The 17,875-nt window shown below is 34.2% G+C and overlaps 1 protein-coding gene across 2 annotated transcripts in view; it reads left to right on the top strand.

The window, feature by feature from the left end:
* The window catches only part of LOC133525031 (FMRFamide-related peptides-like), a 45,435-nt gene continuing 27,560 nt past the window's right edge, over nt 1-17,875 (top strand). For both annotated transcript variants that reach the window (XM_061861230.1, XM_061861229.1), the window contains exon 1: nt 1-74. The gene's annotated coding sequence lies outside the window, so the exon portion shown is untranslated. The remainder of the gene's footprint in view (nt 75-17,875) is intronic.

Raw genomic sequence — 17,875 nt, 5'->3', positions numbered from 1 at the left:
GTAGAACCATCGTTACGGCGTAGACGCGCTACGCGTCGCGACCGGGTGCAAACTTAGTTCGTTCGTGTATTTGGGTATGTTCTTTTATTTGTATTTTTAATAAGTGAAACCGAGAAATGAGGATTTCAGAGTAAGGAACATCATTTTTAGTTATTGTTTTGATTTTAAGCTATTTGAAATCAACGCTTTATAAAAAGAGTATGTATTAAAAAATTATATAAAAAACTTACATATTAGAAAATAAGTCGTAACTTTGAGACGAAGTAAACTCGTCGGAAACTTAAAAAGGTTGGAAAGTCGGATGATGTGAGGAAGATTTGTGTTAAATGTTGTTCTACGAAGTTTTTAAACGGTTTCGAACTTGTAGTTAGTTTCAATTTGGGATTCACTCCAATTTAAATATTTGATATAGTTAACGCTAGTTTTAGTTAGAATGTTTCGTTAGTATTTTTGATAATGCTAGAGGAATTAGTAAAAATAATTCTTATTTTATCAAATATATTTAGGATGAATATACTTATTTTCTTTTAATAACTTAACAAATACATATCTGAATTTATGTTATTTATAACTTATTACTATATACAATATTGCTAGATGGTATGAAGTTTTAATCAAGTTCAATATCTCTATATTTTTTGAAGCGGATTATTTCATGTTCTTGTTTTTGCGAATAAAAGATAAATTACAACAACACTTTTAAAATTTAATTTTATGTTATAAACATGAATATTTGTATCTAAGCCTATATTTACTGAAAATTTCCGAAATTATTTTATGCGACAAATTGCACGAAGAAAAGGTAAAATTCAATGCTAAATCAGCGTTAGTATCAAGTATAAATACGTAATTAAATCAGTATTCTTGAACTATAAATAAGAGCTGAAAGACAACATACGTATATAATGCCTTGTGTCGTATGGTCATGTTATTAGAGGTTAAATTTGACAAATCTGTGCGTCATCGTGGATGACGCGAACTATACGTACCTAATCAATTTTAAAGGTAAGTACTCGTCAAATTGCTTAAGCAGTTTGTTGGCGAGACTAAGCATGTCGCGCGAGTGACAAAAAGTACTTAAGTTAAAACGTAAAATTTGCTAAAAGATTGTTGATTTGCATAGCAATGCATAGTGTAGGATGCAGCCTATACAAGATAAACATCTAATTTTATACATAATTATGTACCTATATTATTTCAATAGTAAAACTAAATAATCCATATTCGGATTTTGCACTTAAATTTACGCAGTATTTTAATTTATAATAATTACATTTGTTTTAAGAAACTGGACAACTTGGAAGAACCCAGAAGTTGATGATTTTTAGTATGTGATTTTGGACGTTTTTTCGGAGTTTTTAATTATTTTATATTTATAAACTTTATCATAGGTTATCACAAATAGTGCATTTCTGATGGTAGTAAGATTTTTTATATACCTCTTACTGACAATTATACTGATTTCACAGTAATAATCAATGTTATATTATTTTTACTATTTTTACCGAAATCAGCAAACAATTACGCGACACATATATTCATTTCGGCCAAAAAGAAAAATCATCCATTTAAGGGTCAATAGATATGTAAGTAAGAAAAGTATTCCTAAATATTAATTTTCAACGTATTCTTTAGTCATCTTGTAGTAAGGACTTACCTTACGTTTATTATAAAAAAAATCTAGCCATAAAAAATACAATAAATGAATAATTTAAAAATGATATCATAAATACAAATATCATGTCTTTCCACTAAATCCCACGAATCGTTTAAATCCATTAGCATAAAATATGCCGCCTTTTTGCTTAAATGTATTCGCAAAACTTTTATGAATACTTTTTTCGTCACTTAAGATTTGTGTCTTTGGTTTTGACACAAAATAATGATATCAATATTTAAGGAGGTTTTAATGAATGAAATGTGATAAGTGAAATTATCAGTTCTGTAAGGATTTTGACGCTTAAATTAGTTATGTATAATTTGTGTGTGAATCACCTTCTAGAACACTAGGTTTCGTGTCCTTAGACTTCCTAGAAAAGTGAAATCGATTTTTCAAAAACTAGGTACCTATGTTGATTTATTTGACAATATTAAAGTTTTGCTCCCATACAAAAATCAGGGAGACACCATTTTTGTATGGGAGCAAACTTTTTTCTGCTGCGTTACCGTGCAAAATGTAACTTTTATCCGATTAGGTGGTTAATTTTAGTGTGTTAATTAAATACTAATGGATCTAATAATGTCCGTGTTAACAAAAAGTAAAAAATCAACATAGTTTTTGAAAAATCGATTTTTCTTTGCTCACCGATGTAGTATATAAAAAAACAGTGTTCCAAAAGTTAATTTACTCTTACCTATACCACTCGAGCTCGGTAAGGCTTATTAGTTAAAATAAATACAAGCAATATTTTTAATTTACAGAGAATTTCCGTATTTATTTCTAGCAAGCCATGGTATATATTTAGTTATTGTAGGTACCTATTTATACATATCATATGGTACCACTTGGGACCCTGAATAGTGGGTATAGTAAAAACAAAATATAAGTAATTATTCTAAAATTATATGCGGTAAGATAACTCGATGTGCATCATGCAATTTTTTTATCCACGCTAACTGAAAAAAAAAAAAGATTTTTGCACATTAGTTTTTTGGTCATGTGTTCTGATGGTCGTCTCATTACATGTCCAAACCACCTCAGTCGGCTCTCTATCAGTTTTTCTTGGATAGATTTCACCTTGAAACTGCCTCTTATATAGATGTTTCTAACATGGTCAAGCCTCGTAACGCCGCCGGCCCAGATACGCATTTTCATTTCAAGCCACATCCAATAAATATAATCGAATAATTCTAACATACGATACACTGAACGATCAAAGCCCATTCTTTCGTTCTAGAACCTTGACACGCTAATTCAAGCAAGAAACACGTTTTTCCCTAAAACCTACAATAATTAAACATAAACATATACACAAAACATATACAAATATACATATTGTTAATTGGCAGTTTTGTTGTAACTTCAAACGTATATCTAATTACAATGAGATACTGGAAAACGAGGCACAAAAGAGGGTTTAAAATACCCACTTTACAAGTTGCTTTACCTTATTATTATTTTCTTACCCACATAAGCTACGAGTATGTACATGAATGCCAAGTTTCATGCTTTCTTCCGGATGGGACTATGCTTTTGAAATTTGTTAAGGAGTTTCTTAATAGACCGCGAGCCAGGAACAATTTCCATGACCAATCGCCTCCCGGCTGAAAACTCGTGTATTGGTTAACGGCTAGGTATGATGAACCATCGTGGGCGTCAGCTGCCGCTTCGTTGGTGGGTTGAGGAATGGCAGCCACCGAAACACGTAAAACAAATAAAAATTGTCATCGCCTCCCGTTTGATACTTTGTCAAATGATAGTTCAGATGCTGTTGTGGATTAAAATGTGGTTATATCGCGGTGGTAAGAACATCAGCTGGTCGCATGGACATGTAAAAAATAAGCGCTATACCTTTTATGATAGCAATAACAAATCATGAAACTTTGCATTTCACGCACATAAAGTGGTAAGCCGTATATTTTTTACATGTTCATTTTACAGCTGACGGTCATTCCACCGCGATAGAACTGGCTCACGGTTTTTTTTTAGTTTAAAACAACATCTAAACTATCATCTGACAAAGTATCAGCCAGGAGGCGATGACTGACGAAATATGCTCCTGGCCCGCGGTCTATAACTGAGCCGGAATATGAATTGTATGCCTTATTATGAAATACTTATTAGCTTACAAAAACCAAGTACGTATTAATACTTATCATAGGCTCCCGCTTATGATGAGCACAGTAATCTATCTCTTGCTAATCTCATCCATCATAGTAGTAGTAAACTCTTTACTGTTCAAAAACACATGATAAAAGTAAAAATTAAGAAAAGCTAAGTACAAAACAAAGGCGAACTTATCCCTTTAAGGGATCTCTACCAGTTAACCTTTGAGTAGATGAGAGGAGAGGGTGAGAAGAGGCTGACAAATGCAGCAACATGTACAACAAGGTACCAGAAAGTAGAGGATATAAATACATACAAAATTTATAGGATAAACGTACATATATTACACAAAAAAGACATAGAGAAATCGTGTTAAAAAGAATGAAAAAAGTGGAAAATAAATGCTAATTATACCTACACTAGGAACACTTAGGAAAGGAAAATTTCATTCAGCAGTCAGATAGCCACAGCTTCTACAACCTAATCTTGAGCAATGCAACCAATTGTGCTTGTCTGAGCGGAATAGGGAGCTCATTCCACAGTTTGACTGTACGTACGGCGAAAGATTTGTCGTATCCCCGATTTATGGAAGGGATATGGGAGGGTATAGCAAGTGATAAATTCGCGCTCGAGCGCAGCCGGTGATCACTGCCTTTAGCCAAAAATTTACTTAAATATTGAATAATAAACTATCTTTATCTTTATTTTTATCTTTGATCGTACTTCCGTTGGCCGTTTAGTTTTTTCCGTCGCCGTAGTCGAGTAACGGGAGTAAAAGAGCCAGTATGGTTTTCGTATCGAGAGGAAGGAAGTTCTGCAGGCGCCTTAAAGAATGGAGTTATCCAAACAGCTTTTTGCTTAATTCAATTATCTATATGTGGTGCCCAAGAAAGAATTTGTTCCCTAGATTTAACAGTTTGAGTGTGAGGGAGATTACACAGTACACACCTTGCGTTTTCTGGTACGTTTGTCTCATTGCAAAACGTTTCGAACTCTAAATTATGAGTGCCATATTTTAGACATTAAATCTTTTACTCCAGCCAACAGCCGTGTCGGGACTTCACTTTGATAGTAGATAATAGTATTTTATACAATCGTAATATAATAGAGAGCTTTTCAGTCGAGTACCGTGTTTAGGCAATGAAGCTTGCAAAGTTGCCTAAGTAAGATACGAGACTGAAAATCTTGATTATATCACTATTATATACAATACTTTTTCTACGATTCATGTAAAATAATACCTTTTTTACTATAAAACCTAAATAATTAATGAAAACGCGAAGCTCAGCCGTTTGACCTTTCTTATGGGAGCGCGGCGGCACGTGATTGGTCAATTTTTTTGATAGTTGACTACAGCGTATCGAAATGAAGCTTATAATTGAGTTTCCAACTCAACCCATACATGAAAAGAACGCAATTATAGTTGGTATATGAAATCTTAATTCAACTATTACAGTCGACGAGTAAAAAAATAAAAATTAAATCTGCAAGCCAATAGTACATTACGATACAAGTGCGAAAAATAGGAAATTCAAAACGAGTGGCGATAAATTAATTAACGACCGAAGGGAGTGTTTTAAATCGACACAAGTTATAATTATATTGCTTGCACTACTACGAGTACAACAGTAATGCAATAAATGAATACCTTGATAAATACGAAAAATTATGCGTAGTTGCGAATCTAATTATTATTTTGTCTTATTTTAGCTGCTTGCCTTTACTTTTGCTATAAGATGTATAAATAAATATTACACTTATTTTCTTGATATTATAGTGGTCGTTATATTTTCATCCAAACCAACTCATTTTACTATGTCCAACAGTAAATTAGGAAAGTGTTTTTTTTACTTTAGTATGTTTTTAATTGTTTTTTTAAAAGTCGTTAAATTATAGCCTAATGTCCTCGTGACGACAAAACGAGTTGATTGACACCTCATTAGCACCAAACATCAACTTTGGGCATTCATCGTTTTCGTTGAAAGGGCTTACATATACATACTATAAAAAAAAAGTTTAAGTACAATCATTATTGAACATGCTTAGAATTTCCAGTTGAATTTTAATATGGCGAATTTGTTTTTTTAAAGTGTATTAAATATTGATAGCTTATTATGCAATCAAAGTTATCAAAGTTACTAACATTGAACGAACATGGAAGTGTGCAACTAATGAAGAATTAGTATTGAAACGGTGTGTATTTTTAATTTCAAGCGACCATTTTACTAAAAGCCAAGGCTTCGAACCGGTTTTAACAATAGCGGTAAATACCGGTTTATTTCGATTTTACTTCGAACTTTTATCAGAACACGAACATTTTAGGAACTTCATTGTAATCTAAATAAACCAGTTTATTCAACGAGGGACGAGACGGCTGGCCGGCCAGTGGTGTGCTGCGTAAATAAAGGCACGAACTTAGGAAAAAATCAGTTTTTAATGTTCTAAACCGGTTAATCTGACAGGAACTTTATGGAAATATTCTCCTAAAACCGGTTTAAAAGTAACGGTTTTACGAAAAAAAAAAATTAAAAGGTCTTACGCTAAGTTCATGATAACAGCTTGCAAATTTAACCGATTTCCGAGCATTGCCACTATCGAATAACGTCTCTTTTGTCATTAGCGAAGTCATCATAAATATGACGGAAGCCATTTTTTAAAACTAAAAAAAACATGCTTAGACTTTTTTTAAATCACAAACCTTCCTTGTGGCATTGCCAGAGTCGGGAAAAATGAAAACTCTTTTGAGAACTCCGTAATTTCTTATAAAAATTTAGCATTTTAAACTTCCGTCGCCAAATGAAGGTTCTATTGTTTAGAGGGGCTGTATCCGGCCTGAAAAAAAAGGCTATTTTAATAGAATGTTGTACGAAAAAAATACATAATTCCTGACATTTGGAGCAATAAAGTTTCTTTAGAAATAAGTTGCTGTCGAAAATTGACTTGGTTAGACTCATTTTCATAGATGAGTGTATTTTTTTCTAAAACAATTGGCCTTTTTTACAAGCTTTTATTAAACTTACTTTTTACAGTTTTCATTATACGAGAAATTTAGAAAGTCAGGTTTGAACTTTATATTTAGGGTAATTAAAATTTACATTTGACGTCAAAAATTTTCTTATCAATGATGGAATTTTGTTCTCATTCACCCGTGCGTCTGTATGCATTGGCGCGAGTGAGACACACGGCCGACTGACATTATTTTGATATCATTTCGATGTGACAGTGTAAGTTTGAATCAGGCCACTTACCTATTATTATGGATGTTTTAATTTCTAATTTTGTTTATGATAGCTGGCCGTCTAATATTTTTTGCCTTGCATTTTAAGTTATAAATTATGCCGCAGTGACAGACATAGGCACCATAATAAATGGAATACAGTTAGAATTGTCTTAATAAACTTGATTATGAACGGCGGTTTCAAAATGGCGGTGGTAAATCATTTCTTAGGGTGGTATTCCATCTGTCCAATATCTTGGTCCAATGTGTATTTGTGTCTCATATTTTGCTCAATGATTGAGTGAGAGAAAATTCATATTGGACAAAGATCTTGGATAAGTAGAATACTACCCTTATGCGGGAATTGAAGATTATAATAACATAACGACAAAGTAAATGGTTAAGTATTTATTAAAAAACAAATACAAATAAAATAAAAAATACAATTATTAAAAAAATACTTAAGGACTACAAATAAACTATCAATAAACTTAACTATAAATAAAACTAAACCTAAACTAACCTACAAAAACTAGTCAAACAACCCACACCGCATCGCTCCCAACGCAAAGGTGCCCATCACGCTTGCTGCGTTTGCGCTAGGAATGACCCGGAGCGGGGGTCGAGACCCCTCTCCTTTGAGCGACGCCCCAGTTTCCCAAGAAAAGATTTCGCCTCCGCGCACCAGCACCCAGACGTCTCCACGGCAAGGGGAACGGTGCGAAGTAAATTATGTAATGTGTTTGTCCACGTATAGTCGAGCCATTAACCACGTATAGTACGATGAATTTTATCTACAAATGATCCCCCCCCCCGTACGTATGTTTTTTCTCAACCATTTTAAAACTGCACCCCTTCTAACTTTTATGCTTCCAAACATGACTGCACTTGGTTAATGTATTAACATTAACATTATCTGTCCATTTACCTATCGCACATTTGAAAAAAAAATCATTTGATAGCTTATGAATTAGGGCATTCATTTCAAGAATAAATGTTACAGAAAATTGTCCACAATTACTCGAGAATTGATAACAAAAATAAAAATTGTCTTTATTTACTTTTTTTTAAATTTTTTTTTTCTTTTTTTTTTCATTGTATCGTAGTTAAAATATTTCACAAGTTACACGAGTCCAAACACGACCTTCTGTATAATTGAACCCTGTATTTAAAGCGAAACGGTGTAGCTAAAAGTTTAGCAAGTTATTAAACTGAATGAATCTTCATATTCAGTAGGCATTTGTCACCATGGCTGTCACATTCTAACAAGTATGTAAGTGCGAAAATGACAGGCATAGTGACAGGTGATAAAATGGAACCACGCTGCTACCGCAGTAGGGCTAAGATGATCGGCTCTTTATCATTTGTCATAATGCCTGTCACGTTCTAACAAGTATGTAAGTGCGAAAATGACGCATGACATGACAAGTGATAAAAATGCGACCATGATACCACTGCTGAAATTTAAAATTCAAATATTTTTTTTTAATAAATCCGTAAATAAATCTGCTTCTATAAGGATAAAGCACCTTATAAAGGCTTCGGGTGACCCTATAGGGCTGGCCTGTATTCCGCTCAGCGGATAAACTTTGCTATCCAAAGGGGCAATGCAGCGAGCCTTCTGGGCACCGTACCGAGCGGTCTCGACTTGGGACAATTTTTTTGTTTATAAGTTTTTAATTTAAGTGTTATGTTGTGTTTCTATCCATTTGTATTTCGTTGTAAATAAAAACCTTTCAAATAAAAAAATAATAATCTGTATATTTCAAATAAATTACTTATTTCTATTTGACAAGTGTGTGCAAAATCTCTTTTTATTATGAGATGTGCGCGGTCACTTAACTCGCGATGCGAACACCGATCTTAGGTGACTATCTGATTATAGCAGCGTGGCTTAGCACATACAAATGGGTTGAAACTACAGGGCAATTCCAACAATATACGAGTGTGTGATAGTAATCTAGTATGGATCTGACATCATTCCTATATAAGATGATATGATATGATGATGATGTGATTTATTTATCTCACAATATACAATTTCACTTTAAACTTGGCGTGGTAAATTCTTACGAATTTATATTGTGTGATGGTTCCAATTTCCTTTGGAGACCCTGCTGAATTGCGCATTATGTCAACCTTCAACCAAAAACGTCACTTGACACTAACAGATCAGTATCAGATCAGTATCATATTGGAATGAGATTTAATATAACTACTCGTAAAACTCGAACTGGCCTGCTAGTTGCGATCGAATCATAGTACTAGAATCTTATACCTTTAAACGCGCAATTCTTGTATATATACTTATATATTTCGGGGATCTAGGAAATGGCTCTAAGGATTACGATGAAATTTGCTATATGGGAGTTTTCAGGGGCGAAAAATCGATCTAGGTAGTAAAAATGCGCGTTTTCCAAAGATAAGTGGGAAAATGCGCATTTTTGAGTTTTGATATGTTTTCCGACCAAAGTTCGTTCTCCCAGATATTTTTTATTATATTATTTTGAATGAATGTTTGTCAAATTTTAACTTATTGTTACATAGAAAAGTGTGGTTATCTAAAGCACAAAACGTGACAAAATAACAATCAACACAACAACTGATTCAAGGAAAGATGTCGCAATCCAATTAAAAATACAAACAACCGAGGAAAAACAGTCAATTTCTGTATTAACTAGATGCTCCGAGTGTCAACAGAATGTGTTTTATTTATAGATACTGTTTTTATGAAGTTTGGATAATTAAAGAGATAGTGGGGAAGGTAATTTAAAATTCTAAGTGGCGTTCGAAATTCTATTGGAAGTGAAAATAGATACTTTGGTTAATTATTAGGGACGAAAGAAATATGAACATTTCTGTGTATATTCAGTTGACATATTTACACCTTATAAGTTGCTTCTTTTTTTTTCTTCGTTTTTTTTCTTTACTGTATACACTCAAACTCATTAGCTTCATTAAATGGGGTGACCAACTAGGACTTCATGGACCGCGGGCAGAAGGGGACGGGGGTACCTTTCCGTAATAATATAAACGAATAAATCTAGGTCAATGCTAAAACCAAGATTTAGTTATAGTTTATTTTCCGAGGAAGTATTTAAGGTTTCGGAAAGGCGCAAACTTTACTGCGAACTTGAAGAGAGCCTACAAATCTGTAAACTTTAACTGAAACCTAAATTGCTTCTTCGTAAAAGTGTTTTTCTTACTTCACTGGCTCAGTAGCCCAAACAGAATCTTGGCCACTGACACAAGAGAGCGCCACTCTGCCCTTTTCTGCGCCACTTCACGCCAGTTGGGTATTCCAAGGGCGGACGGGTTTTTACGGGCTTGGCTACTCCAGCGGTATCTGGGTTTTTCCTAACAGTTACTTAGTTTTAGGTATACTAACCCTTTACCCTGTAGTTTCAACCCATTTGTATGTGCTAAGTCACGCTGTGGACACGTACACCCATTGAAACATTGACTTTTTAAATATGAAACAATTATTTCCTTGATTGAAATTAGTCGATTATTGAAACAATTAAAAACACTAATAATTAAGACGATAGTAGACTACCGATTCTCTATACAAACGTCGTCTCCATTCTCCGAATCAAAGGCCTTAGGTATAATTAATAAATAATTAAATAAAATAATAATAATAATTCAGCCTATATACGTCCCACTGCTGGGCACAGGCCTCCTCTCATGCGCAAGAGGGCTCGGGCTATAGTCCCCACGCTAGCCCAAATAAAAGAAATTAATAAATTAATTAATTTTATAAAAATATTTTCCATAATGTCAATATCGAGAGAGGAAAATGGGGACTACGTTTGTATTGAGAACCTGTCGGTCCCTTTTCTTTTACCATTTCCCGTTAAACATTAACAAACTGCATACCCATTCTCTTCCATTTGTTTTGATAAGGTACCTGTACGATTATTCCGTGTTTGAGCACTATATTCATGCAGCTCTCTCTTTGGCCTTCGCTATTAAAATACTCGGGGAAGTTGCAGAAAGCGCGCACCTGTCGGACTCTCCACGCTACCGGCCCTACGCGGAGCTCGGCCTTCGGCCTCCGCATTTGGCCACTTGTACTATTATTCTGTATTTGATCTTGCTAGCCGAGCTACTTTGCTTCAGTTTTGTTCATTGATTTTTGCATACAGTAGCCTTAAACAAGAGCAGTTGTCACTTTTTCTAAATACGTCCATAGACTGATGTGATCACTAAGTAAATACCGCGCATAAGGGTTGTTTTAGCTCCAAATGGATAATTTCTAGTGGGACATTCCTCTTAAATAAAACATTAACAAATTGCATACCCATTTTCTTCCGAGTTCGACCATAATACTAAGGCAAGATTAATCGTGCTTATATTAAAACAAAAGCCAACTAATTGGATTAATGCATCCTGAAGTGAAGCCTGAAGCCTTTGATTAAGCATTCCCTTTAATTTAATTACTTCTGACAATGGTGATTTATTATCATACCTCGGGGTTCTTAGTGCGGGAATATTTTACACTACCCAAAAAATAGGTAAAAATTGTAAATACCGAAACTATTTTAACATTATTTTTTAATAAGCAGAAACGCCTGCGAACGATGCTATTAAGCTTTGAATAAATTAAAAAAAAGAAAAATTACTGCCTTGGGTGAAACTTGGCCATCCAGAGGCCGTGAGTTCAAGTCTCACCCATGGCAGTAATTTTTTCACTTTTAAATTTATTATGACATGTCTAAGCAGAAGCTTACTACCTATTTAAAATTCATAGTTAATTCATTTTACAATAAACAAAGTTATAAATACACGAAATCATTCCCGCACCAAAATTAAATTAAAAAATTAAAATTAAAAATTGTTTATTTCGGACCATTAAAAAAAATCCATAGCGATATTAGTAAAAAATCTTAATAGCTATCTTATTATCTATGTTAATCAACTTCAAACTAATCCATGCCTTACCACCTCACCAAGAGGCTTTGCCCTACTTATCCCTCCCAATCACCACACCGACCCAGTATTTAGAGAGCGGGCAGTCGAGTCTCTCGGCCAACGTCCTCAGCATGCTGTTGTTGCTACCGCGCACACGTTTCAGCAGAGAGGCAATTCGTTTGCGCCTAATTGCAAAGAAGTCATCTGCCCTTGCCTCTGCGAACATGCCAGAGGCACTGCAGTGCTTTGATCGCTCCAGCAGCATTCTGAGGACGTTGTTGTACTGAACACGTATCGTGTTATATGCCTTTTGTGTAAACCTCACCCACAGGCTGCACGTGTAAAACGACTGGCAATAAGCCTTTAACAGCGTTATCTTTACTTCCTGTGTACAGCGTGCAAACCTGCGGGCGAGCATATTTCCTCGTACTGCCAACGCTCTCCTCTCTCTTTCCACACCCCGATGTATGTTTATTACCTATAATTTATTGTAACATATAGAAAATGGTTTCTACTCTCATAGTTTTTTTATTTATTTTGTTCTGGCTTTTGTTAGATTAGCCAATGTCAAGTTGTAATGGGATTAAAAGTTAGGGAAACTAGGAATTAGGAAGTACGGATAAGACGAAAATTTGGAAAGGGAAGGATTGGATTTACTGTAATATATATAATTATAATTATTATATACTATATTTTAACATCATTCTTTTCTAAAAATACAAATAAGATTTTATAAATATCATACGAGTTACTAAATAACAAGCAAATTATGGATGTAGGAAATGGGATGCGTAATGATTCAAGGCTGGAAAGAAAATCAGACCGATCATGAAGAAAGCATGCAAAAAAAAAAAGGTTCAGGTCCCCATAGTCACCACAAGAACAAAGAGGATCCGGCTTTTTATTTATTATGTGTAAATGCGCCGGAGAACAAACATGCCCCAGACGCATTCTACACAGAATAGAAGTTACAGTTTTCGAAAAAAATATTTTGCTAAACCATGGTTTCCGTGGAATTGACGGCTGAATACTCTCATAGTTTTAAAATTTCACAAAAAGGGCCCTAGCCAGGATGACATTCAAACGAAAACTTCTAAGTTCATATCAATGGAAAAAAATGTAGAAATATGTCAGATGCTACGATAAATCACGTGACTATTTCCATACGTTATGTTAGTTTCAATTGACGCCCCGATTCTAACTTTAAGGTTCAGGAAACAGTCATACTCGTATAAACGTATCAAAAATTCAATACAAAAGATGTACCACAGCAGAACGAAAATCCAATAAAAAGACCTGTCGCTGTAGCACGGTCGCATTTTTATCACTTGTCACTATGCTTGTCACGTTATAACTGGTATGTTAGTGCGAAAGTGACAGCTATAGTGATAAGTGATAAAAATGGGACCGCAGCCGCTGAAGGTTTATAATAATATATATATATATATTTTAAATTATTTAATTCAGTAAAACACAATGGATATTGACTTAATATTAATTATAACGTCCCACAAAACTGTTTGCACAGTTTGACTGTGGGATCCGTGGGTCTATATATACACCGTGTTTTTATTGAATTCCGTTAAATTCGGGGTATCGGCAAGTATGTTAAGGGAAACTAAATGGCATAGTTAATTATCAAAAACAAACTTTTTTTTTATATTAATTTTATTTTTATATTAATTAATTAAATGTTGCGTATAGCGATGTTGTAACACGGGCATTACATTTAACTCAATCAAACAACTGGAAACGGTGACATATCAATGTCATTTCGAACATCAATCGTCCGAGATAGTACATATTTACGTTTAGTATCAAATGTATTAACTCATACTAAACACTAATCAATATATAAACAGGCCCTAAGGCAAGTGTACACGCTCGTAAGGGCCTTATAAGATAAAAATTAAATATTGATTATCTCCAAAATGGAGTTAATTAGAATAGCGTTGTCTTTGAGAAAGTTCCTTAATTTAAGCTCAGGGAACCCTTGAAATTAACGGAAAAAAAAACACGGTGTATAAATTATGTTAACTGAAATAAGTATCCCATCAAAAACAATACTTGTCAAAAAAACCAAGTCTCGCAACTCAGTTGTTCTGCGGTAAAAAGTTGTGAGATCCATGTAATACCAAGTCGGTTATTAATTTATTCAGTCTCTACTTAAGCGACTTTCTGTCTTAATACGTCCAGTCTCTAAGACCACGATCGTGGTCCATAACAATTGAAAATCAATTGTGTCTGGAATCTCCGTACTCGAAGCATTAAGTTGTTACGTAATAATTAACAGCATCTTATAGTGACGCATATCAATATTAAAATTCTTTAATGTTTTATATAAATATATTGAGACTTGGCCATCGCACTAAATAATTGAATTTACATGTGTTTTCAGGCGATTGAATTTACACGTGTTTTCAGGCGATGGCCAAGTCTCAATATATTTATATAAAACATCAAAGAATTTTAATATTGATATGCGTCACTATAAGATGCTGTTAATTATTACGTAACAACTTAATGCTTCGAGTACGGAGATTCCAGATTCCAGTCAAGGAAAAACGTTTTCTAGATCACGTGGTATACTGTCCTTTTAAAAGGAATGATTGTCATACTATTTTAATCAAACGAATTTCCGAGTCGGGCTCCAAACAAACTCAATTTAACCTACAACACTGTGAGTCAAAATCGATTAACAGGATGCAAAGTGCGGCCTTAAAATTGAATTTTCTGAGTTTAATTTTATTTTAATAACATAATAACCTTGTGGAGAATCGACCCACGTTGTGGTCGCTACAGGCGTATTTCGGTCGGGTTTATCTCGCATATAGATGAGAAAGTTGCGGAAAGTTTCAAAAAAGTTTCAAAAAAGGAAAAGTTTGCCGAAATTTTAGTAAAATTTTATAGGAAATCATTTTGAGACCGGAAAATTTTCCATTTTTAACCGACTTCAAAAAAGGAGGAGGTTTTCAATTCGACAGTTTTTTTTTGTAAGTATATATGTTACTCGATATCTCCGAGAATCGTGAACCGATTTTTTTAAATCAAACGGGTATAACCCCGAGATGGTCCCGTTCGCACTAAGTCGGGGTCTGATGATGGGATCTTGGAGAAATCGAGGGAACTCTTCAAATGTTATAGGTACATGTATGGCGCTCTTGGTAATATTTGAAGTAGGTTTTATTTTTTGTTAAAAAGTTTTATTATTTACCATTAGAAAGAAAGTGAGCGATTTTGACGTGTTCTTTTATTAAAAAACACTTGAAAAATAAGTCACGGCAAATATATAACAATTATAAATCATAATAGGTACGAGTGCTACATTCTTTTGCTTGCATAAGTGATAAGTAGTTACTGATTTTTAAAGCTTTGCATTAAAAAGATGTGTCAAGATTGTTTTTCGCTGATGCTATAATATCGAACTACAGTTATCTATAGGTTAGGATTTTAAGAAACATGTTTATACGCACGTTAACTTTTGACGCCTTTCGTTCGATACCCCGTTAGCTTGAACATGTCATGCTCGCTTAAAAAGTCATTGCTTACGGTGGCGTCGTCGATCGGGTCGCCACTTTCCCGAATGAAGGTTGAGAGAGGCGATGGCTGAGATACGCGTCATACTCGTGAACGGGTGCTGTTTGTGGAGACTGGTCTGTTTAAGATAACTTTATTTTTGAGTATAATTACGGGAGACACCACATTCGGTTCTCGTACGTTTCTTCTATCTTTATGAATGTTTTAATTATAGAGAATTTTGACTCTTAGAGACTCTATACATCTCTAAGGATAATTTGATAAAAATCATTAAGTTCTGACATTTAGAGATATTTACACCTCCAAATAACTTTAGTTTTTTTTTGTATCCGTTTGTGTTTTATTATAATTATTATTTTAGTTTTTTTTGCGTAATTCGTCATTTAGAGACTTTATACATCTCTAAGTAATAATAATACTTTACTTACTTTTACTTTAACGTTACATTGTTTGCATTAATATTTGTCAATTAATTGTATTTTATAATTGTTGATATGCTTGTTTTTGCTTGTATGTAAATTCCATGTTGACGTTTAAAAGTACCCTTGTGGAAAGTTGACGATGCAAGCCATACTACGAGAGTCTTAACGCTACAATATATGGTCCCTAGTAGCCACGGCATGGAACCTTAAAACGAATGACTCGTAAAAAGAAGTGTTTTATGTCAGTTTTATTGTAAAGGTTAGGATTACAACCGTGTTCAAACTTCCGCAGCTTCATTCCGAAGCCAATTTAATTTACTGGTTTACTGCCCCACTAAACTACAAGTGTTACCGCCGAATAAGCAATACTATATGTTCTAATAGAATATTGTTATAACAATAAATAAAATATTGTTATTCAATTACTAATTAAGGACAAGTGGTGCCTCTTAACACAGGTATTTGTTACTTGAAAAGAGGCGCCAACACTTACGACTGTATTCTTAAATCCACATTTTTTTTTTAAAGTCCGATCAAGTAAAGGCAGATGATCGCGCGAGATGGATAGATTTATTGAACCCCTAATGCAATATTAGGCTTAAAACAAGTAAAATTAAGACATAAAAAATCGGACAATCTAATAACTCGCTGTATGTCCTAAAATATCATTTAAAATGAAAATTGGTCAAAGAAACTGAATGACACAATTGACTCAATAAAAATCGGTAGGGTGCACAGAAGGCTGGCCGCATTGCCCCCATGCCCCCCTCGACGGGAATGCTGATCCCCTGAACAAAATAAAAATAGAAATCAAATCAAACGAAAAAGTCAAACAACTGAAAGATAATATTAAGACCACAAAAAAAATTATTATTTTTTACTAAAATGCATCTGACTGTTGCCATATTGTTTTATTATTAGACCAGCAACCAAATCTTGCGCTCCCGATGCGTTACTTTACGAATTTCGACTTGTTTACTTGAGCGTCCTCGGTTCTCCATACAAACGTAGTTACACTCTCATTTCAAAACGACTAGCTAGATTGCTCTGAAACTTTGTACTTACAATAGGATAGGGTATATCTAGTCCTATAATTAGTTTACGTAGCTATACATACCATAGTTAAAAAAAATACAGCGAATTTAAGTTTTTCATAAAAAAACTTGTTTTTGTTCTATTTCGTTTGTTTTATAAGCTGGAGCTATATAAACTCATGACAGGACTATAATACCTTATATCATTCTATGTGCAATGTTTCATTACAACCCAACACGTAGTTTTAAAATGAGAACGAAACTCCGTTTGTATGCGAAGGTGAAATTCGGCTGAGCTTGCCGGGGACCCAACCTCCTTATTCATAAACGTGTACTAAAGTTACGATGCCGCTAATAATCATTTGTCCCTTTCCATCATACTGATACGTCGGAAAGGGACAAACGATTATTAGCGGCATCGTAACTTTAGTACGTGTTTATGAATGAGGGGGTTAATGTATACTAGTACAATACTTATTCGATAGTCAAAAGAGGAGGCTTTATTTGTGTCAACTTGGCTTCAAAGAAAGTCAATCAGATTTCTTATAAAACGCCTTTTTGTACATACCGCGGTAATTAATTCCGATTTCGATGGGCTCGTTAATAAGTGTACTTACCTTATTTATTACATGATGCCCGTAGAACAATTTCTTGCGGATCTGAAATATATTATGAAATAATAAATATATCACGATCTTACACAAGAAAAATAATGTCAGGTATTGGTAACATTATACCCAAATAGCCTAAGGGTAAGGCAAAATGACATCGTCACGAAAAACAGCGATTTGGTTTGGATTACGTGAGTTAAAGGAAAAATATTAGATTTTATGTAATCCTGTATATGTGGAAGAGTTTCAAGATTTTCCTCTTGACTGTTATGTCTTTTTTTTACTTTAGCTTATTTATAGCTTATTTATGCCGTCCAGCACGGCAATGCCGCCAGCCTTCTAGGCACCTTGCCACAAGGCACCGAGCTGTAGCC

The sequence above is a fragment of the Cydia pomonella genome, chromosome 14 (genome assembly GCF_033807575.1).
Source record: "Cydia pomonella isolate Wapato2018A chromosome 14, ilCydPomo1, whole genome shotgun sequence".
NCBI classification, from domain to species: Eukaryota; Metazoa; Arthropoda; class Insecta; order Lepidoptera; family Tortricidae; genus Cydia; species Cydia pomonella.
This window is presented reverse-complemented; position numbering and strand designations above follow the sequence as displayed.